The sequence below is a fragment of the Bos indicus x Bos taurus genome, chromosome 19 (genome assembly GCF_003369695.1).
Source record: "Bos indicus x Bos taurus breed Angus x Brahman F1 hybrid chromosome 19, Bos_hybrid_MaternalHap_v2.0, whole genome shotgun sequence".
In the NCBI taxonomy this organism is placed as follows: domain Eukaryota; kingdom Metazoa; phylum Chordata; class Mammalia; order Artiodactyla; family Bovidae; genus Bos; species Bos indicus x Bos taurus.
The window spans coordinates 47,208,610-47,231,795 of record NC_040094.1 but is presented as its reverse complement, the minus strand read 5'-3'; the positions used below and the strand labels follow the sequence as shown (position 1 = coordinate 47,231,795).

The window sequence follows — 23,186 nt, the reverse complement described above, 5'->3', positions numbered from 1 at the left end:
AGCTTTTTCAGTGCTAGCCATGACTAAGCAGTATCAGTGATATTTGATGTTTTCAGGTCCAGTTGTCAGGGTTAGGGCATGGGTGAAATGGAGGAGCAGGGAGGAGGAGGATTGGGCAAGTTGGAGAAAAGTGAAGATGAGATGGAGCGAAGAGACACAAGGCCTTTGGTGCGTCATGGGTCCACCGCCAGTCATTTCAGGTGCCTCTCAGGGACTGCTGGTAGCCTGTGTGCTGGTGCTTTGTGTACTAGACTGAACTGTAATGAATGCGAGTAAAAAGTATTCTTGACAAACAAAAGGATGCAATTAAAATGATTCAAAGGCTATGTAAAGATCTACAAGTTATACAGTTGATAAAAGCAAGATGCAGAGCAGTGTGTATGATATGTTTTGTGTGTTTTTTTTTTTTTTTTTGAAAAAGGGAGAAAAAATTTATATTGGCTTGTTGTATATGCATTAAAAATCACTTTAGAAGAGTAAACAAGAAAGTGGTGACGTTGGTTGCCTGTTACGTCTAGGAACTGGGCAGGTGGAGGACAGAGTGGGAGGAAGACTTCTCACTGTTTTATATTTCTTCACACTTTCTGATGTTTGTATCAAAATTTAAAAATTAAATACAAATTAAGAAAAAACAACTTAAAAAGCAGTATCTCAGTCCTTACATCTTTTCTTCTCCTGTGTCTGGATGTTAGAGAAAAGTCAAGGGATCACAGATGAGAGAGCAGACAGCCCTTGAATAGTTGAAGGGATGTGTAGTCAAGGGATACTGTGATCTAGGGCCCATTTTCTCCTGGGATCTTGAAGGATTTTGAATTTATAGGTTTAGATTTCTAGTATAGAATTGCAAGGTCAAACATTACAATTTTTCACTTGCACTTAAAGTGTTAGTAAAAAAGGATTTTCATTATTTCCTCAAGTTGGCAGTTAGATTCACTGTCACATTCTTGGTTGTGAGATGTGGGGCAATTTTAAGAAATTTTAAGAAAATCTCTTGGAGATTCAGGTTTCTCCTTTGTATTGGAAGCAAAAATGAACATGGACTTCAGACAATTGTTGTATATATTGTATCTGTGAAGTACATAGTGTTTGGCTTAGTGACTGCTGTTGCTATTAAAATAATGACTATAAATCATAGTTCCTTATAGCTAGTGGTCATACTGGAGGCTCTGTCTGCTGTTGGGCAAGTTTTTTATCCTCATAGAGACCTGGTGTCTTCATCTGTGAAAAGGGTATAATTATAGTATCTAGATCCTGGGGTGGATTTTGTAATGACTAAATGAGTTTGTTGATGCGAAGTGCTTAGAATAACACTTGGTATGTGCTCAATAAACATGAGCTGCTAATTTTCTTCATGACATCTGTTTGCTAGGGCTGCCATAACAAAGTGGCACGAAGTAAGTGGCTTAAACAACAGACATGTATTGTCTCTCAGTTCTGCAGGCTAGAAGCCTGAGGGCAGGGGCATTCTCCATCTGAGGGCCCTTGGGCAGGATGTCTTCCAGGCCTGTACCCTAGCATCTGGTACATCTTTGGCTTTTAGCCATGTAACTCCAGTCTTTGCACAAAGTTCTGTCTGTGTATGTATCTCTTTTGTTCAAAAATTCTCCTTTTTAAAAGGACAGCAGTCATATTAGGGATTAGGATTAGGGCGCATTCTAATCACCTCATTTTAACTTGGTTATCTCTGTAAAGACTCTTTCTCCAGCTATGGTCACATTCTGAGGTATGCAGGGTTAGGAATCCAAAATATCTTCTTGAGGGTTGGGGAACACTGTTCAACTCATAACAGTATCCTTTAGCCTTGACAGCACCATAGACTAATGTTATTCATCAAAGGTAGCGGACCTCCAACACTTATACATAGGAAATGAAATTTGGGTGCAAATTGGTCACATGATTTAAAGAAGTAGATTATATCTTTAGGTGTCTCATATATTTGTCCTTTTAAATTTATTTATTTTTATTGAAGTATAGTTGATTTACAAGGTTGTGTTAGTTTCTGGTGTACAGCAAAGTGATACAAAACTGAATCACTTTCAGATTTTTTCAATTAATACTTATTGCAGGGTATTAGATGTATAGTTGCCTGTGCTATGGAGTAGGACCTTGTTTATCTTATTTGTCTTTAATGTCTAGATTTTTGTTGCTGAGACTTTAGATTTATATAAAATTAACATTTTAGAAGGTGGTAATATTCTTTTTGTTTAGCTGTCGATAAAATTCTGATTTGAAAGATTAAGGTCAAGATTACAGTCTGCTCTCCATGTCTCGTCCTTTGTGGAAATTGATGAAACCTTGGGATTTCCTTACTACGTAAGAATTAGGCCCAGATATCTGTCTCAAATTAACACCTCCTTGTCTGTGTGAATAGAGAGATGTTTTATCTTCAGTCAGATGCCATATTTGAAGAAACAGGCATGGTTATCCTCCAACATTTGACTTTTAGGAGTGGACAGTATGGGTCATTCCAGAGAGAGCAAGACCTTGAGGAAGTTCCTCCTGTGGCCCAGTTGATATGGCCCGCCCTCTGCTTCCATTCCCCTCCTGTTTGTCTTGAGGGTAAAGTTCAACCTTTCTGAAACAGCGTATAGACACATGATGGTCTGGCTACTGTTTTGTTTCAAAATCTTTCTTTGCAGGCCAGTTACACCCTTTTGTTTGATGGTTTCCTCTCATGAAACTCATATTAATACTGTGAAAGTTTTGAAATATTTTCTAATAGATACTACATGCTTTTCTGCCTCCTTAAGAAAGCACCCTGTACAAAATTTTATTTTAAATAAGAATTCAGAATTACAGAAGATTCTCCCTATGTACATCCTAACTGTACTGTGCTGAGATGGAATGTATCTTTGCAGGTCGTAAGGTAAACTATTCATGGAGTAGTGTGTGCATATATTTCATACTCTTGGGCCAGTCTTCATACTCTTTTGTCTGATTAATCTACTTTCTTGATCACCTACCTTAGTCTAATCCGGCTGTTACTGGCCTTGCTCCAGCCTCCAGCAGCTCTCCCCTCTATTTTCATGCCTTCTTTCTCTGGGAGGTTAGGATATCAGTAAACTAAACTTGTATAAATTATTTGCCAGGGAAGGTGAATAGTCCTTTGATGATGGCTAGAGTGAGCCATCTTGCTCCAGTATTTATCCAGCCAAGTATTCTATGGATAAAATATGTGAAAAATGACAGCTTTTTGACCATCTAATGCAAATTGTGTGATTTTGCTTGTGTGCATTTTATGGAGAGGAAGAGTCCATTACTTTCCTCAGCTTTTTACAGTGGTCCGGGACTGCTTTTGATAAATACGTGCTATGAAATTGCTCTGTTAGTTGTCATCAGAGGCTAGTTCCCAAATTCTTTCTCCTATCTACCTGTCCCGAAAGGAAGTGTTGGGTAATTGTTTGGACTCGGGGAGGAAGGGCCGTTTGACTAGACCAGAGAGAGCTGGGGAGAGAAGTCAAGTCGTGAGCAGGAGAGCAGCTCTGGGCATTGAGGACAAAGAGGGTAGCCATCGTAAGTTCTGGAAGCTCAGAGAATATACTTACATACTTGACTTGAAGAAATAGAAAAATACTGTCTTTTTAAAGAATTATATTTTGGTTCTGAACAATCTAGAGATTTTAGTTTTTGTTAGATTTTTTTCTTGCTTCGAAATCATCTTGTGACCTGTTTGCCACCTAGATCATAGTTTAATGAGACAGCTGGATAAGAGTGAAAACAGGAGTAAAAGAATCAAAGCATATAATGCCACAATTCTAAAAGCATCTTACTGTGGAGGGTTCTTCAGAAGTTAAGCAGCTCCCTTGCTTACAGAGAAAACCCTTTTCCACAGAGCCTGTGGGGAAGAGACCCTTCTTAGGCCCACCCTATCCCTGTCTTTGTGTCTTCTCATACTAGGCCACCTCTCTGGTCTCTTCAGCTATTTTTTCCTCCTCATAGAGACCTCTGTCTGTCATTTGTCCCTTTTCCCAACCTATTTTTACCCTCCCATTCCCTGTTGGCTCTTGTCCATCAGCTTCTAAACACACTCAAGTCTCTGACTTTTTACAAACACAGAACTCTTAAACTGCAGTTGCTGGTCCCTTTGCCAGGGAACTATTTGTTTAGCTTCTTCCGGTGTGCTCCACTGTACCTGCCCTTACGGAGGCATCCCTTTCTGTCCTGATTTTCCAAGGCCTCCTTGTGGTTTTTGACACCATGGACCATTGTTCTCCCTGGCTGTGGTGGTGGTGGTCCTCCTGCTTCTTCTTGTCATTTCTGAAAGGCATTGTAGAGCCGTGATACAGAACATGGTCTCTGGAGTGAGTCCTTGAGATTCAGACAGATTTCAGCTCTGCACGTACTTTGTGCCTCTCTCCGTGCCTCAGCTGCCTCATCTGAAAAATGGGAAAATAATACAAATGATGGCACTTAACCTTCCAGGACTGTCGTGAAGAGGAAATGAATTAATACATGAAAAGCATGTAGGTGAGTGCCTGACACACAGTGAGGTACACGTGGTCTGCGTGCTGGCTCTTTCTGTCATCGCTGTTGCCTCTGGCTGTTCTTTCTCAGTTTCTGTGCAGACATTTGTCTCTTTCAGTCAGTGTTTGCCTTGTCTTGGCCTTCTCTCCTCTTAGCCTATGTAGTTCCTGAGGGAAGCTTAGGAAAGTTTATGTCTCACACTGTATGAGTCTCACATCCATATACCTATGGTTTGCGAATGGATTTTCTCCAGAGCTAAATGGTCTCCTTACAGGACCGTATGTCTCCTCCCCATTGCTTACTTGGCTTTCGAGGTGGACTTCAAACCAAGCACCCAGGCCCTTGGCAGGTCGTCTCCTCTACTCCTTCCTGAGCTCTGCACTCAATAGCACTCAACTGCTTGCAATTCCTTCTGGACACCTTGTTCTTTTGCCTCTGAATCTTCACACAAACAGCCACCACTGTTTAAAATGACCACCCTTTAAAGTGCTACCCTGTTCTAGAAACATACTCTTCCCAATTCTTTAATAACAGGGAGGTATAGTAACAGCAGTAACTGACATAGACGGTACCCAGGCTTTGCCTTCCCCAGACAGCCAGTTTTCCAGCTCTCTGAGAGTAGGGGCTGTGTCCTGTCTGTCATCATCACTGCTGGCAAAGTGATGGCACTTAGTAGATGTGCGTTGAATGAATGAATCATCTGAGCACTGTACTGCCCAACCTGTGAATTGCATCTTGGAGGTTATCAGTGGAGAAGCTGAGTTAGCTACATCCATTCGTGAATCCTGGCCTTACCCTTTGGAACTGTAGGACCCAATCTGTTTAGTGTGAGCAGTTTTGTGGCTTTGGAATAAGGATTACAAAGAGGGTGTTTTTTTTTTGTTTGTTTTGTTTTGTTTTTTAATCCTTCATTAAATGATGAAGGGCACGTAGATGTTTTTGTTTTCTTATTTTTGCTTTTAAAAAAGGGAAGATAATCAGTGTGCTGACAGCCCAGTGTCATCTGGCAACTGGAATGTTTTACATTATTAGAATAAAGTTACAGGGACTTCTTTGGCAGTCTAGGGTTAGGACTTGATGGTTTCACTGCTATAGCCCCAGGTTCAATCCCTGGTCAGGGAATGAAGATCCCTTAAGTGCCCACGCAGTGCAGCCATTAAAAAGAAAATAAAGTATAGAGAAATGAGTTTTAGGCTTGTAATGTTCCATCCAGTAAGTAACTTGGCAATGACCTGATTATAATTTAAACATTTTTGGTGACGTTAATTATTAAATATAAGTGGTCAGATGTTCCCTTTCTCTTTTTCCATCACATCTCTGTTAAGTATGGGTTTAGACACATAATGTTTTATCTTTTATTACCGTGTATAAATTGTGTTTGTAGCAACAACCTAGGAAATGGCAAGCTTTTAATAGACAGAGGAACCTGGTGGATTACAGTCCTTGCAGTCGAAGAAAAGTTGGACATGACTTAGCGACTGAGCACATACACACATGTATTTAAATCTAGGTCCGGATCATGGTATGCTGCAATCCATGGGGTCGCAGTTGAACATGACTGGGCGACTGAATAACAATAACCGGATCATGGTAGTAATTTTTTGGCCAGGAGAGGGAGCTGAAGTCACTGATATGTGGCTCCATCTAAGCTGGTTTTCAGTTTCATTAAGGCCCAAAGAAAGTAAAAAAGCCTTTCTGACAAAGATCATGATTAGAGTTCACAAAGAAGAAATACAAATGACCAAGAAGCATGTAAGAAACATTTTTATTCTGATGCATAATCAAGGGAATTCAGATTAAAATAATATACTACTTTTTTTTAACCTATCAAATAGTAAGGCGGTAGTCTCTAAAACTGCTAATCGAAGTGCATTGGGCCTAAGTTTTCTGGGAGATATTTTGCCAATACATATCAAAAAGCCTTAAACTGTCCTTTAATTCACTAATTCTACTTCTAGGAGTTTCTCTTAAGAGGGGAAAAATAAAGATAGAAAAATTTGTGAACAAAGATATTCATTGTAGCATTATTTATACAAGTAAGAATAGGGGATAAACTTGAATGAGCAGTGAGATTAATGGGTAAATTACGGCATATTTAAGGGTGAGTTGTTATACAGCCATTAAACAATATTTTAAAAGAACTTTCAGTATCTTAGAATGTTGTGTGTATTGAGTATGTGCTCAGTTGCCCAGTCATGTCCGACTCTTTTGTAACCCCCATGGACTGTAGCCTGCCAAACTCCCCTGTCCATGGGATTTTCCAGGTAAGAACGTTGAGCATATGATAAATGAAAAATTCAGTATATAGAGATATATAAGGCGGATTCTAAATATATAAAAGATAATGTATATGTATATATTACACACATGGAACCATGCAGAGTTAGGGGTGCTGACCTCCGTGCAATAGAAAATACATGTATAATTTTAGAGTAGATCCTCTATATCTGCAGCTCTACATCCAGGGATTCAGCTGAGCATTGTGTAGTAAGTATTGATTGGGAAAAATCCAAGTGTAAGTGGACCAGTTCAAACCTGGTGGTGTTCAAGGGTCAGCTGTACACATATAGGTAAAAGAATAAAAGAACTATACCAGCAAGCCTTACTGAGTCTCTTAGGGGCTGTCAGCCAGTTGTCATGTCTTAGTTGGCACCAGGGGATGTTTTGAGGTGAGGCAGTTATCTTAGAAGATGTTAACCTCATTGGGTGATGGGTATATGGGGTTTATTAAACTACTCTATTTTTGTGTACATTTGAAACATCATAATGAAATGTTTAAAATAAAAAGAAAATGTTAACCTCAGAAATTTAAGGCCTCACATGTCATTTCTATCCGGTAGGACCTCAGAAGGGACTTAATATATCTGAACTTATATCTTCTTGAGTATTCTTATCCCTAAATACCACTTGGTGATAAAGCATTCCATAATTTTCTTTTCATCTTTTGTGGGAAAAAAAATCTACCTTTCAAGTTTAAAAGCCTAATATATGGTACCAAGATTTGGTAAATAAATTAGTATTTAATATTGGTACACTTTCTGATTTTTGATCATAGTGCCCCTTGGATTTCATTTCATGTTTTTCAGCTGAAGATGATTGATCTTAAAATGTAATCTGCAGTGACATTTCTTTCAGTCTCTTAGTCATTCCATTTACGTACACTTCTCTGGATCTTTGTCAGCATTGCTTTGTTTTTCTAGATTTATGGTAACCAATCAGAATTGCATTTCAGATATAGCTTAATTATGATTTATTAGGATAGGAAAATATGTTCTAGTCACAGTCTTTTCCTTGTTGCCTGTAGAATTTGCAGTCCCACCCCTCTTTGCATGCAGAAATCCCATTGTCTTTAGGCAACATTCTGTAATTTATTCAAAGATTTCCTTTTTGACTGGAAGCCATGCCTTCTTTAGGTACCACTTAGATTTTTTTTCCTGTAAAGGCTTTACTTTTCACTTTTTCATGCTGCACTGTTAATAGCTGCCATTTTCCTGCCTGTAGTATTTTAGCCACTTGTATCTCAGAGGGCTCTTAGAGGTAATTCAGAGTAAGAATCACCCTTTCAGTTAGTTCTGGTCTGGAGCTTAGAAAGCTTGTCATTATGTTAGCTGAAATGTGTCCCTCTGCAGTTTCCACTCTGGGCCTAATTTTGTCTACACAGGAACTGCCTGGAGCACCTCTAGTTTCTCTTCTGCTAGGAAGCCCTGCAGATAGATATTTAGACAGCTTTCATGCTTGCAGAGTATTCTCTCAACTAAAAATAAATCTTTGTGTTTGCAAATGTTTCTCATTTGATAACACAAATCCTTTCCACCTCTCAGTTCCTTCATTTTTCCATTTTATTGTAGTATTTCACTATCAGGAAGCTCATCACTCCATCTGCAAAATGGGAAATTCTCTGTGTGTCTTTCATATTAATTTATGAAAATGTTAACTGTAGCCTTTTGAAAACATTACCTAAGATCAGTGCTTGCACTTCATATAGGGAAGTGCCTCAGCATCGGTCCACCCGTAATTTCTGTGTCTCACCCAATCTAGACGTGCCTCCTTAGCGCAGTAGGTGGTGTGTCTGTCTCATAAATCATGCCCCTTCTATGGTAAATATTCTCGACTGTGTGGTCACTCAGGCTTTTTAAAAACAGCTTTTTATTTAGAATCTTACCAAGACTTGTAAAAGCCTAAATAAATTATATTCTGTACTTTCTCCTCAGAGAATTTGGATTGACTGGTGTGGTGTGATTTCATCTTTCAGAAGCCATGTTTGTCTTTTCCTCAGAAGGTTATTTATGCTGATATGTCTTCTGATCTCATCCTCTAGTAGAGATTTGCCAGTTTGACTGAATTCAAGCTTACAGCAAGAGCCCTTCTCTTGAGTAGATGGGAGTTATATCTATCTATATCTGTGTATCTATACATACTTTATTTATTTGGCTTTTCTAACTGTGGAGCTCGGGCTCAGTTGTCGAGGCGTGCAGGCTTAGTTGCCCCATAGCGTGTGGGATCTTAGTTCCCCAACCAGGGATTGAACCCACATCCCCTGCATTGCAAGGTGGATTCTTTTTTTTTTTTTTAATTTATTTTTGGTTGTGCTGGTTTTCTGTTGTGCATGTGGGCTTTCTCTAGTTGTGGCAGGTAGGGGCTGCTCTTTGTTGCAGCTTCTCCTTGCGGTGGCTTCTCTTGTTGCAGAACACAGGCTCTAGAGTGCTTGGGCTTCAGTAGTTGCAGTACTCAGGCTCCACAGATGTGGTGTATGGGCTTAGTTGCTCCCAGGCATGTGGAATCTTCCCGGACCAGGGATCAAACCCATGTCCCCTGCACTGACAAGCGGATTCTAATTCACTGTACCACTAGGGAAGTCCTGCAAGGCAGTCTTAATTGTTAGACCTCCAGGGAAGTCCTCAGAGAATACTTCTAAAAAGCAGAGAATACTTTGGGGTTCCATGACTACCTAACATCTGATATATTAGTTTGGAAACATCTTGTTCGTTTAGTGATGAATTTGATTCATTCTCAGTGATTTTTGGGCTTTAAAGAGTAATTTAGAAATAGATTTCTTCCTCATCTCTTCCTCAGTAGGTATTGAAACTAATTACAGTTAGGTCTGTCAGCTGTCTTGCTGTTGTCACTGTTTATACCATTTATCAAGTGCTCCATCAGTCTTTATTCAGCATCTGGCTTTTTATATATTTAAACCACCACTCTGTGGCTTTGCATTTTCTTGCAAGATTTTAATTTTGCCTACATAGGCCTTAGTGCTCCTGATCAGCTACAGTTTATGATATTTTGTTCCTTTTCCTCATTTTTTTGTTGTCTGTTTTGAGCAGAGTTATTCTCCTCCTCTCTCCCCACCTCCCTCCCCTTTTCCCCCCCATGCTACTTAAGGATTTAAACATTTTGGTTGAGCATCTGACTGCTTTGCTTTCTTACAGTCAAGTATTTTTACAGTCCATCTCTATGCTTTGTGTTAAACATTTGCTTTATGCATTTATTTATTTTTGGCTGCACTTGGTCTTTGTTGCTGTGTGTGGGTTTTCTCTAGTTGCGGAGAGCACGGGCTGCTCTGGTTGCGGTGCTTAGTCCTCTCATTGCCGTGGCCTCTTTTGTTGGGGAGGACAGGCTCCAGAGCGCACAGGCTTCAGTAGTTGGGGCATGTGGACTCAGTGGTCATGCTCCAGGCTCTAGGGCACAGGCTCAGTAGTTGTGGCACACAGGCTTAGTTGCTCCACAGCATGTGGGATCTTCCTGGATCAGGGATCACACCCACATCTCCTGCATTGGCAGTGGATTCTTAACCATTGAGCCACCAGAGAAGCCCCTCTCTTGTTTTCTACAGGAGGCAACTGAGAGCAGGGAAGTCACTTGTCCAAAGTTACATAGCTACGTGGTGTTAGAACTAGAAGTTGAATCCCAGTCTAGCATTAATTATACAAGTCTGTTGATTGCGAGGGGATAGACTCCTCTAATCACATCTGTAATATATTGGACCATATACAAACAAAAAAATTGATTTATAGGGGCAAAAAGAAAATGGTCAATCGGGCTTGGAATGCGTAGCCTGATCAGCATCTTTTTTCCTGTTCAGCACATACTCTTCCTCTCAGATCCTGTATGTGTGGACCAGGGTATTTTACTTTATACTCTGGGTAGAACTGGGGATGACAATGCCAAGATTTTTCTCTTTGAACTACCCTTTTACAGAAGCCTTGCCAACCATCTGTTATAATATTCTTTGAGCAGAGTATAATACTGCTACTTTTGTTTAAGCTTTTGAAATAATAGTACATTCCAATCCTATCTCCCTGAAGATAACCCTTCCAGGAATAGGATTTTGTATTCTTAAACTCTTCATTGACGTACTGATGTCCTAGTTTGTATCATTCCTATAGATGACTGATTTTTATCTATGACCTGTTGTATCTTCCTCATTTCACTCTTACATAGAATATTTTAGAATAACTTGAATTTGTTGAGAACCTAACTTTTGCTTATATATACTGTTGGCAATAAGGCTGCAGATCTAACATGAAGGCATATTAGTCCTCTGAGGTAATCTCTCAAGGGGAAATAAATGGCAAAATTATGGCTTGTCATCTTCTCCTGATGTTTTTACAAGTAGTTTAACATATGTGTGTATATATATATAATTTGTGTGTGTGTGTGCACATCAGAACTGTTTAGAAATTGTTATTTTGGCTTAATCTTTTTTTTTTTTTAAAGAGCTTTACTGATTATTCATTTCACATATCATAAAATGTACCTGTTTAAAAATGTGTAATTTTTTTAGTGTGCTCAGAGTTGTGCATCCATCACCACAAACTAATTTTAGAACACCCCTAAAAGAAACCCTGTGCCTCTCAGTAGTCTCTGTTTCCTTTTGTCCATTAGCCCCTGGCAGCCACTAATCTGCTTTCTGCCTCTATGATTTGCCTATCTGGACATATCATACAAATGGAATCAAACAGTATGGGCTCTTTTGTGACTAGTGTCTTTCACTTAGCAGGTTTTCAAGGTTCATTTGTGTTATCTATCAGCGCTTCATTCCTTTTATGGCTGAATAATATTCCATTATATGGATAATACCCCATTTTGCTTATCCAGTGATTAGGTGATAGACGTTTCAATTGTCTACATCTTAATAATAGGCTATTATTAATAATGCTGCTGTAGCCATTCTTGTACAAGTTTAAAAATTTTTGTTTATTTTTCACTGCGGTGGTCTTTGTTGCCATGTGCGCCCTGTTGCTTTGTTGCTGTGTCTCTGGGGCTGCTCTCTAGTTGCAGTGAGCAGGGGCATTCTGCAGTGGTAGTACGTGGGCTTCTCATTGTGATGGCTTCTCTTTTTGCGGAGCACTGGCCCTAGGGCTTGCGCGCTTCAGTGGTTTGGGCTTGTGGGCTCTAGAGTGTGCAGGCTTCAGTAGTTGTGGCGAGCAGGCTCAACAGTTGTCGCACACAGAACCTGGTTGCCCTGTGGCATGTGGAGCAACCAGCTTAATTGCTCCACAGCATGTGCGATCTTCCTAGACCAGGGATTGAACCCGCATCTCCTGAACTGGCAAGTGGATTCTTGACCACTGGACCACCAAGGAGGTCCTCTTGTACAAGTTTTTGTTTAGACACTTCTTTTCAGTTCTCTTGGAAATATACCTAGGAGTAGAATTGCTAGGTTATATGGTAACTTTAAGGAAATGGCAACCCACTCCAGTATTCTTGCCTGGAGAATCCCATGGACGGAGGAGCCTGGGGGGCTACAGTCCACAGGGTCGCAAAGAGTTGGACACGACTGAGCGACTTCACTCACTCACTCACTCTAACTTTTTGAGGAGCCAAACTATTTTCCGAAGCAGCTATACCGTTTTACATTTCCACCAGCAGTGTGTGAGGGTTCTATAATTTTGATTATAGTCATGCTAGTGGGTGTGAAGTGGTATCTCATCGTGGTTTTGATAGCAAATGATGATAAGGTCTTTTCATATGCTTATTAGCCATTTGTGTATCTTTGGAGAAATGTCTGTTTCTATTATAGTCTTTGCCATTTTTAAACTGGATTGTCTTTTATTGTTGAATTCTAGGAGTTCTTTATATATTCTGGATACAAGTTCCTTGTCACAAATGAATTTCAAATATTTTCTTTAATTTATGGGTTGTTTCCACTTTCTTGATGGGATCCTTTAATGCACAAAATTTTACAGTTTTGAGGACGTTCGGTCCATCTATTTTTTATTGTAATTTGTGCTTTTGGTGCCATGTCTAAAAATCATTGTGTAACTCAAAATAATGAAAATTCACTCTTTTTTTTTCCCTAGGAATTTTATGGTTTTAACTCTTACATTAAGTCTGTGATTCATTTTGAGTTAATTTTTGTGTATTGTGTGAAATAAGGATCCAGCTTCTGCATGTGAATATCCAGTTGCCCAGGACCTTTTGTTAAGAAGACTATCCAACCTCAACTTCTACCTCCCCTGTCTCTCACTGAATTGTTCTGTCACCTATGTCAAAACTCAGTTGACTATAAGTGTGAGGGTTTATTTCTGGTTTATATTCCATTAATTTATATGTCTGTTCTTATGCCGGTACCACACTGATTTGATTTCTATAGCTTTGAATTAGGTTTTGAAATCAGGAAGTGTGAGTCCTTCAACTTTATTCTTCCTTTTCAAGATTGTTTTAGATATTCTGGAATTGAATTGCATTTGTAGATCAATTTAGGGAGTACTTCCATCTTAACAAGGGTACATCTTCTGGTCCCTGAACATGGGATGTCTTTCCATTTAATTAGTACTTCCTTAACTTCTTGAGACAATTTTTATAGTTTTCAGATTTTAAGTTTTATACTTTTTCTGTTAAATTTATTTCTAAATATTTTTTGATGCTATTGTATATGGAGTTTTCTTAATTTCATTTCAGATTGTTTGTTGCTATTGTATCAAAATACAATTGATATTTATTTGTATAGTGATCTTGAATTCTGTAGCATTGATGGATATGTTTTTTAGCTCTAATAGTTTATTTGTGGGGTTTTTTTAAAACAAGATTATGTCATATACACATAGAAATATTTTACTTCTTTCTTTGAAACCTGAACGTTTCTAATTTCTTTTTCTTGCCTAATTGCCCTGGCTAGAATTTCTAGTACAATATTGAATAGAAGTGGTGAGAACGGATATTCCTTGTTTTGTTCCTGACTTTAGGGAGAAAATATTCAGTCTTTCTCCATTAAATATGATGTTGGCTGTGGGTTTTTCATAGATAACTTTATCAGGTTAAGAAAGTTTCCTTCAATTCCTGTGTATTTTTATCATGAAAGAGTGTTGGATATTGTAGTATATTAATTGACTTTCAGATAAGTAAACCAATCTTGAATTCCTAGAATTAATCACACTTAGCAAAGGCACCCCACTCCAGTACTCTTGCCTGGAAAATCCCATGGATGGAGGCTCCTGGTGGGCTGCAGTCCATGGGGTCACTAGGAGTCGGACACGACTAAGCGACTTCACTTTGACTTTTCCCTTTCATGCATTGGAGAAGGAAATGGCAACCCACTCCAGTGTTCTTGCCTGGAGAATCCCAGGGATGGGGGGCCTGGTGGGCTGCCGTCTATGGGGTCGCACAGAGTCGGACACGACTGAAGCGACTTAATAGCAGCAGCAGCAGCAGCAGCAGCAGCAAAGGTGTGCAGTACTTTTTATATGTTGCTGGATTCATTTGCTAGTGTTTTGTTGAGGAGTTTTACATCTATGTCCATAAACAATATTGGTCTGTAGTTTTTTTTGTTTTTTTTTTTATGATCTCTCTGTCTGGTTTTGGTGTCAGGGTAATAACTGCCATATTAAACTAGTTGAGGTGTGTTTTGACTTTATCTTGAAATAATTTTGCCTTAATTAAAAAAATTTTATTTTAAAAATTTTGACTGTGCTGGGCCTCTGTTGGAGCGTCCCTGGTAGCTTAATTGGTAAAGAATCCACTTGCAATGCAGGAGACCCCGGTTCGATTCCTGGGTCAGGAAGATCCCCTGGGGAAGGGTTAGGCTACCCATTCCAGTATTCTTGGGCTTCCCTTGTGGTTCAGCTGGTAAAGAATCCTCCTGTAGTGTGGGAGACCTGGATTTGATCCCTGGGTTGGAATGATCCCCTGGAGAAGGGAAAGGCTACCCACTCCAGTATTCTGGTCTGGAAAATTCCATGGAATATATAGGCCATGGGGTCACAAAGAGTTGAACACGACTGAGCGACTTTAACTTTCACTTGGGTCTTTGTTGCTGTGAGAGGACTTTCTCTAGTCTTAACAACTCTCTAGGTGCTATGCTCTGGCTTCTCATTGAGAGTGGCTTCTCTTGTGGAACATGAGTGCTGGGAAGCAAGGGCTTCAGTAGTGTGGCTCATGGGCTTAGTTGCTTCACAGCATGTGGAATCTTCCTGGACCAGGGATCAAACTTGTGTCTTCTGCATTGGCAGGTGAATTTTTAACCACTGGACCATCAGACAAGTCCAGTTTTGGCTTCATTTTGGACATTCATTTAGCAACAGTAAATTCTAATTCCCTCATTACTAAATGAAGATAATAATACTGACTAATGTTTAAGAAATGATGAGTTACTGAATTTGTGGCAATTACAAGAAACGTAGAAGCCTTCCCATAGGGCAGTACCAAACATTTGAGAATGAAAGGGAGATGGACAATTAACTGTAATTGGACTAGATCACAAATTTTCATTTTTCTTGACCTTTTTCCCTGTCTTGAGACATTTGGGATAGAGATTGTAAGTCTGTCACTTTAAATCTTTGTCTCCTACTTGGTTCCCTTAACCTCTTCTCTTAGTTTTGTTTTGGAGTACTTGTTTTGTTACCTCATTCTAGTTATGCCATAAAGAACACCTAATTTTAGCATTCCTGGAGGAGTCTATACAAGCTTCCCAAAAGGGCCAGAAGAGAGTTGAATGGAAAGCATAAAGCACTAAAATTTTGTTGATCTCTTACTACTTCTTTGCTTTGAATTATTAACTATTTAAAATATCAATGAATAGAAGGGTTTTTTTTTTTGCCAGCACATAGCTTATGATGGTGACTTAGTATTTTTTTCCAGAGGTATTACAGTGTTTAGCATCCAGTAGACACTCAGTAAATGTTTATGAATGATTGGTAATTAGTAATAAGACTTTAAGGGGATATCTAGTTTTATTGAAAATCAAAGAAAGTTATTCAGGGCAGGAATACAACTGTTACTGTTGTCATGTTATAAAAATTGAATGCCCTAGCCTAAATGTTACCAGCAAGATTACATTTGGATATTGTTGCCATGGAGATTCTAGGGCGTGTGAGTTTTCCCTCCTCTACACAGAAGGATTTTTTTTCTTCTTTAAAAAAAAAATGTATTTCTTTGGCTGCACTGGGTTTTGGTGCAGTGAGCCAGGTCACTGATCTTTAGTCGCGACATGTGGCATCTAGTGCCATGACCAGGGCTGGAGCCCAGGCCTCCTGCACTGGGGCACGAAGTCTTATCCACCGTGCCACCAGGGAAGTCCCGGATTTTCTTCTTCTTTATACTACAAAAGATATAGGTTCATTATTTTATTTCTTTTGTTCTACTGGTTCAAGTTAGAGCTAGATCATTTGAGACAAATTTTGTTAGATAAATGTGTCTAAATTTGATTGTGAGAATTAATTTGGAATATGGCTGAAAATACTGATTATGTTCTTTTTGTCTGATTCAGAAATGAAAAAGTTTGCTGTTAAGAAAATTATGTATGATTTCTTAGTAAATGAGTGAGAGAGATAAAACCGGGACTTTAGCATTTCCTGAATTCCTGTCATGTTTTCTCAGTAGTTTATGGTCTCATTTATAATTTTGTACCCACAACAGTTTTTACATTAGATGTTTTCAGGTTTCATCATCTGTATAAGGGGACTGTATTTAGGTATTCATATTTATCTATAAATGATCTAAAGCAGTGCTTCTAAAATACTCTCAAGGTCTGGGGTTGTCCAGAGCAGCTTGTCACAAAAAGGGCATCTCTCTGAAGGACTCATTCTCTGTCTTGAAAAAATGAGAATTTCACTCTATAAATACAATTGTGTTTATTTTAACAAGAGTATGTCTGATTTTACAACAGTCTTTGATTAAATCACCACTCCAGCAATATGTCTCCTGCCTATTGAGTGGCTTCAGTTACTTCCTAGTCCATAGCTGTAGGCTCCGCACTGCCCCTGAGAACCCAGTTCAGGCATCCAGGATCAGTGAATTAAAAAGTGATGCTTCTTTCCAAGAATGGTGTGCCTCTCTGCTGGAGGGAACAGGTGTGGTGTGCTGTTTCTGTAATCCCTAGGTTTGCTGTGCCAGCAGAGCAGGACTCCAGAAGTTGCATCTAACTTTAGACTCAGCAACTCACTTAAAAAAACTTTTTTTTTTTTTTTTAATGTCTTTTGCCTTGTACACATGTTGCTCCCTCTTCTCTTTGAATATTTTTTTTCTCCTTCTGACTTTGTAATCAGGCCCTCCACAACTTGGCTGCTCACAGCTGCCTTGAAGTTCTGCATGTTTACCTTTATGAATCATTTGGAAAAGAAGCCAGGCAATCTCTTGGTAACTTTGGGGCACATTCTGACATTTATTATGTGATACAATGTGTTAGATTCTAGGCAAATTGCTACATTTGATGTTGGCTTATGTGCAAAATTAGTGTATTAAAATATATATTATGTTATGTTTGGTCAACAAACTATTTCGGTTAATTCTTTGAGAATTTAAGAATGTTCTCTGATGAAGTTCAAATAATTAGAATTAAGTATAATTTACCTAACTAATCAGTTAATTTAATCAGTAATTTGTTTTACTTGTTTAATTTAACTCCTTGAGAAACTTTATTAAAATATTCTTGTAAAGTTCTGGTTAGACTGTATGTATTAGAAATTGGTGTTTGTGTAGCCACTTTGAAATCTGGTACTGCAGAGGAGAAAACCATCCATCTTTTGTTAAGTCTTAACATAGCTGATGGCCTTGGGAGAACATGACTTGTTTCTTTAAGTGATACAGTTGCATACATTTGCATTTTAGTACTGTCTTCCTCAATATCCCCCAATAAATTATTTCCTGATTTAGGAGTGTGTTCAGGGTTAACCTGTGACTTTAGTTACTATTCTCATTCCATGGAATGTTCCCAACTCCATGGACTGTAGCCTGGTGGGCTCCTCCATCCATGGAATTTTCCAGGCAAGAATACTGGAGTGGATTGCCATTTCCTTCTCCAAGGGATGTTCCCTGCATCGACCCAGGGATCAAACGTGCATCTCCCACACTAAGGCAGACTCTTTACTGTCTGAGCCACCAGGGAAGCCACTGTTCTCATTACTCATGGTTAAATCATGAGGCTGCCTATGATTAGTATTTGTTCTCAGTGAGTTATTGGATCACTTCTGTGGTGAGATGGTAAGATAATATCTTTGTGTAAATTCCAGAGTCTACATCTTTAGTATGAGGAAGAAAATTATCTTGTTTTTAGATGGGATTGAAAGTAAGGAATAGCATGTGTTCTTATAATACTTTGTCACTGACAGGTTTTTCAAATGCCTTAAGTTGCTTAATCTTACTGCAAATTTGTTGCTATTGGGCTGAGTACATAAGAGTATATGATATTCTGGATTAGCTGAGACCTTCATTTAATGAAAACAATCTTTGAGGTCTATAGTCATTGTAATTAATGTGAGGATTTTCTCTTCCTTACCTTTGGCCAAATCTTGATACTTGTCAAACTGAACTGGTAGTATTGTTCAGGCTTACCTGCATCATGTTTGTACTTCTTATTCGCCAGTTGGTGAGTAGCATGTTTCCGGTGGGAAGCTATAATTCTGGAATGCAGGTGATGTGGTGGGGAAAGTGAGAATTGGAGACTGACGCACGGATTCCAGTCTGTGTTCCAGCTTTGGCTTTGGGCAGTCTCCTTGCTATTTTTTCTTGGCTTTCTGATAATAAAATCTGGAGGTTGAACTAGATGGCCTTCCAAATTCCTTTTGATATCCAAAATTCTTTAAATTTCCCAGTTTTGGTTCAGTTTATCTTGGCTTTCTACTTAATATTTAGCTTGCTGAATATTAACATGAGAGCATGCACTAATTTCAGTTTAAAGATGTTTCTTTCATGATATAATTTTAATATTTTAAATAGTTTGATATGTTCATTTCTTTGATATCTGGACTAAGTTTCTGGGATGCAATGGCAAATAACAGAAATGGTGTTGGGGGTTCCCTGTTCTTTTGAAACTAGATGGTTTAGGCTTTAGGACTTTCTCCTGAGTTATTTTAATAATTGCTTTTTTTTAAGTACAAAACAAAATAACCCCTTGTCCTTTGAGATTAGTTTGCCATTTGAAATACTGAATTTTAAAACGATTGATTTTAATTTTGGCTGTGCCGGGTCTTGGTTGCTTTGCGTGGGCTTTCTCCAATTGTGGCGCGTGGGAGATACTCTTCAGTGTGGCGCAGGGGCTTCTTGTTGCGGTGGCTTCTGTTTTTGTGGTGCGCAGGCTCTGGGGCACTTGGGCTTCAGTAGTTGTGGTGCATGGGCTTAGTTGCTTGATTACATATGGAATTTCCGCAAAGCAGGGATTGAACCTGTGTCCCCTGTGTTGGCAGGTGGATTCTTAACCACCGGACCACCAGGGAAGTCTGGGAATTCCTTTATTACTGTTTTCTTGAAGGGAAGATAAGTTAGAGGTGGATTGAAGGAGAGGAATGAACAAGGATTGGTGGTGAGGAGGGATGGTCCTTTTTTACACGGCAGAAATAACACATAGATAAAGAATGGATGGGTAAGGAGTTGTATATAAGAGGGAAGTTATGTAAAAATATAAATAAAGCATTATAATACAAATACTCTAAAATATGAGAAAGTTATAATTATGTTTTTGACTTTAGGTATAGGCAACCTAGTGCAAATTGGTGTAATATGTTTGTTGTTACATTGGTCTCATGTAGCTGGAAGTCCAGTAGTCTTGCAAATGTCAGGATTGTGCAATATAATCATTTAATGCTGTCCCCAAGAACCACGGTTCTAGCCAACTCTCCATTCTGCGCTCTTTGATGTTGGTGGCATCTTCAGAGTTGATGTAAAGTGACTGGAGTGGTTTGAAGTGTCATGTTCAGCATTACCTGAAGAGGGGCTGTTTCTTCCTCCTCTCATTTTAGGATGGAAGCAGCTTTTCTCACAATCCTGTATTCCAGTGGGCTTCCACTCATGTCCCATTGGCCAGGATTACATTTCTTGCTCATTGCCAACCAATCTCTGGTAAAGAGAATGGGTTAAAACTAATTTCACTGAGATAGAGTGGATATTGGAGGAGAGCCAACCACAATGAGTATTTCAAGAGTGATTTGAAAAATGAGTAGTATATGTGTGTATGTTTAATCAGTCTTAATTAACATCCACTGTGTTTTGGGGGAAATTTTAAAAAATATATATTTATCTAAGATTATTCTGTCTGTAGTGGCTCACCTTTGAATTTCCCTATTTGTAAAAATTGGTGTCTGAGTAGAAAGACATCTGATTTGAGAAAATGTAAAACAAACTGACTTAAGTGCCATAAACACTTAAACAGGCTTATTCTTGGGCTAAGCAATGAGAGAAGGGGAAAGTGGGAATTTATTTTTACCCAAAATGCATGTTTAAAAATTAGCATTTCCACTTTTTTGTTAATCATCGAAAAGAATGTATTTTATAAGCTTGGTTATTTGGAGGCCTAATTAAATCTGATACTAGAGTTTTTAGAATCGAAGCAACAGTAAAATGATATTCTGGTGGGTATCTTTGAAAATAATATTTAAGTATACACTGCAGAGGGCTATGCCTTATTTGGTATTTTTCATTCTGCTCATTTAGATTTGAGAATCCTCAGATTAGGGCTCTAGTTCGCCATCTATTGGTTTTAGAATTGTGTTTAACACCTTTTGCTGTATTTTGTGGAATTACTTTGTATGCAGAGATATGTGTGTATACATTGTTTTAAAAATTAACCCACCTCTCCACCTCCCGGGATTGTAAATTAAAAAGACTAGGATCTCTTTCGGAGGTATATACAGATAATGTATACATTAAAAAAAAATTCTTTGTGTAATTTGACCCTGCAACTGTCTTTTGGTATGTAAGAACCATGACTATGATTGAGAGTGTGGTTTTAAGGGTACAAATGGGAACTCACGGAAATTTAGGTGTAGATGCTGTAGGAGCTGGTGTTGGAGTGTAACTTTGTGGGAGGATAAACTATCATGCTGTTTTTTGACTAACAGAAGTGACATACCACCGGATATTGGTTCTGGTAAGCCACAAAACAGTACTGAGCATTTCTCATCTTGCTTTTTGGTAGTAGAGCACACCTTTCTCATCTGCTGCATTTGACGATTTAATTGTTGGAAACATTTTTGTTGTTGTTGTTCTGTCATTTAAAGTAATATTTTGATGAATACCAGAGTTCCTTTAAGTCTCTAAGTACTGGATTCATCTTTTGGCAACTTTTTCTTTAAAGGGTAGTGGCTTATAGTTTGTGTAAATGAGACACTTTGCATTGTATTGCTACATTTTTTTAATCTAGAAAAAGTTCCGTTATTTTAAGGCCCTATTTTGGAAAAGGACTAAAATACCGTACTGACAAACTGGTCATGAGAAATTATAAAGTGCCACCACTTTAAACCAAGTGGAAGTTTGCTTTTTGTTCTGAGATTTGGGTTTCTCTATGGAGTTCTTTGTTAAACTTTTAGCATAGCACTGAACTTCCTTTTGGTGGAGACAGGAAGCATAAATACTCATTGTGTAATGCCATTTGCCTGCTTTGGCAGATCTGCCAAGCCGTGACACCCAAAACCAGACGCGTGCTTCTTAGCGAAAACTACAGTTCCCAGCGGGCCCGGCGGTGGTGGGCCATCACTTCCCCTTCTCGCTCCGGGCTGGCCCTTCCCGGGCTGGTCCGGCGCGGTCTCCGGCTCGCGCCTGCGCAATGAGAACGTGCGCTTTTTTTTTTTTTTTTTAACCCCGCCGGCTGCGGATCGCGGCGCCGGGGCTAGTGCCCAGGCGTGCTGCAGTGTAGGGAGGCAGGCTGCTAGGACAAAGGGCGGCGGGAAGCGCTTCACCAGTCAGGGAGCTCCCCACCCGACTTAGCGCACGTTTAGCCCTGGAATAGTGTGGTGCCCAAGACATAAGCCTATTTACTACCCAGTACAAACAGTTCTTGGCTCACGTCCTCTTGCTCTGTCGCGTCAGCCTTCCTTGCCCCTCAGCCGGCGCGCGGCCCCGCCAGCCCCAGCGCGGAGGGAATGTGACGGCGTCAGTGCCTCAGGTTAGCCTCATCCCGGCCAGAGCGAAGGCCCGCTCTCGCCTGCCGCAGTGCCGCGTGCCGCAGCCGCATGTCTGGGAGCGGCGGGGTCCCGGCGCCGCGGCCTCCGCAGCTGGAGGCGCAGAAACAGCGGCCGCGGCGGGGAGCCATGACTGAGGCGGCGGCGGCCGCGCCTCCTGGCGGCTCGCGGGGGCGGCGCGGCGGGCGCCCCCTGGCGGCGCGCCGGGGCGGAGCGGGCCTTCGCCGCCGCAGCCGCAGCCGGCGGAGGCGCTGCTGTCCCTCCTCCCCGTGTCCCCGGCGCTCGCCCGCTCGCTCGCTCCATTCTCCCTCCGCTTCAGATTAAAGGGGGGGAGGGAAAAGAAGCTCGGCCGCCATTTTCCCAGTGCCGCCGCCACCGCCGCCACCGCTCGCCGAGCCGGCGGGAGAACCGAGCACCGTAGCGAAGCCGACTCGTCTCGCCGCGGCGGTGCGGGGGGCGGCCGGAGCGCGCTCCCCGGCCGGGAAGAGGCGTCCGGGGGCGGCGGCCGGGGTGCGGGCTCGGGCTGCAGACGGCGGCGCTTGTTTGTGCGGGGCGGGGGGGCGGCTTCACCCTTTGCCCCCGCCCGCCAGTCCTCCCGGCCGGGCTGTGGTCCCCGGCCGTGGCCAGGCCCCGCCGGAGCCGAGGAAGGCCGGAGAAAGGGCCCGAAAGAGAAGAAAAAGCGGCCGCTCCCCGCCGCCGCCTTCCCCTCCCCCTCCGCCTTGCCCCCCCGCCCGGAAAGTCAGGGCGGCTCCGGGCGCCGGGGGGGAGGAGAGCGGCGGGCCCGGGCCGGAGCCGCCGCCGCGCGCCCCCGCCCGCCGCCGGCCCTCGGCGCCCAGGCCGGGGGCTGTTTGCAAACTGCGCCCATTTTGTGGGGCTGAATCCGCCCGGGCAACGCTCTTCCATCACGTGGTAGGTGCTGGTGCTGCTGCTCCTCTCCTCCTCCTCCTCCCGCTGCCCTTTCTCCTTCTCCTCGCTCTCCCTGTGGCTCCCATTTCTCCCTCTCTTTGTTAGTTGTAACTGGAAAGGCAGGGCAGGGCAGGAAAAATCCCCGGAACTTTAAATGGCCTCTCCGGGCTTCCCCGCTGCGGGTCCGGGGCTGGGAGTCGCCCCAAGGGCGGGGGTGTGCGGGGGCCCTTCCCCACCAGCTGCCGCCTCGTTCGCCAGCTTTTCCTTTGGCGTTCTATTTAAAAATGCGGCCTTAAGAACACGATTTATTCCGGTTAAAAAAACAAACCAAAAAACCCAAACAAACTCTCGCTCTCGCCTTGAACTTCTCTTGACTGCAAAAGGCCTTTCTCTGCTCGAAACACACATCTTGCGCGTTTCACGGTGTGTATCACAACTCTGATTGTTTAGTGAAATGGTTGTTTGTTTCATTTATTTATTGTTTTT

General features: G+C 41.1%; 1 protein-coding gene across 5 annotated transcripts in view; it reads left to right on the top strand.

Moving 5' to 3' along the window:
* The window catches only part of KANSL1 (KAT8 regulatory NSL complex subunit 1), a 170,898-nt gene that overhangs the window by 4,139 nt on the left and 143,573 nt on the right, over positions 1–23,186 (top strand). The window contains exon 1 of one of the 5 annotated variants that reach the window (XM_027517458.1): positions 22,594–22,703. The exons of the other annotated variants lie outside the window; for them this stretch is intronic. The gene's annotated coding sequence lies outside the window, so the exon portion shown is untranslated. Of the gene's footprint in view, positions 1–22,593; positions 22,704–23,186 lie in introns of those variants that run through there. 5 annotated transcript variants of the gene reach the window in all.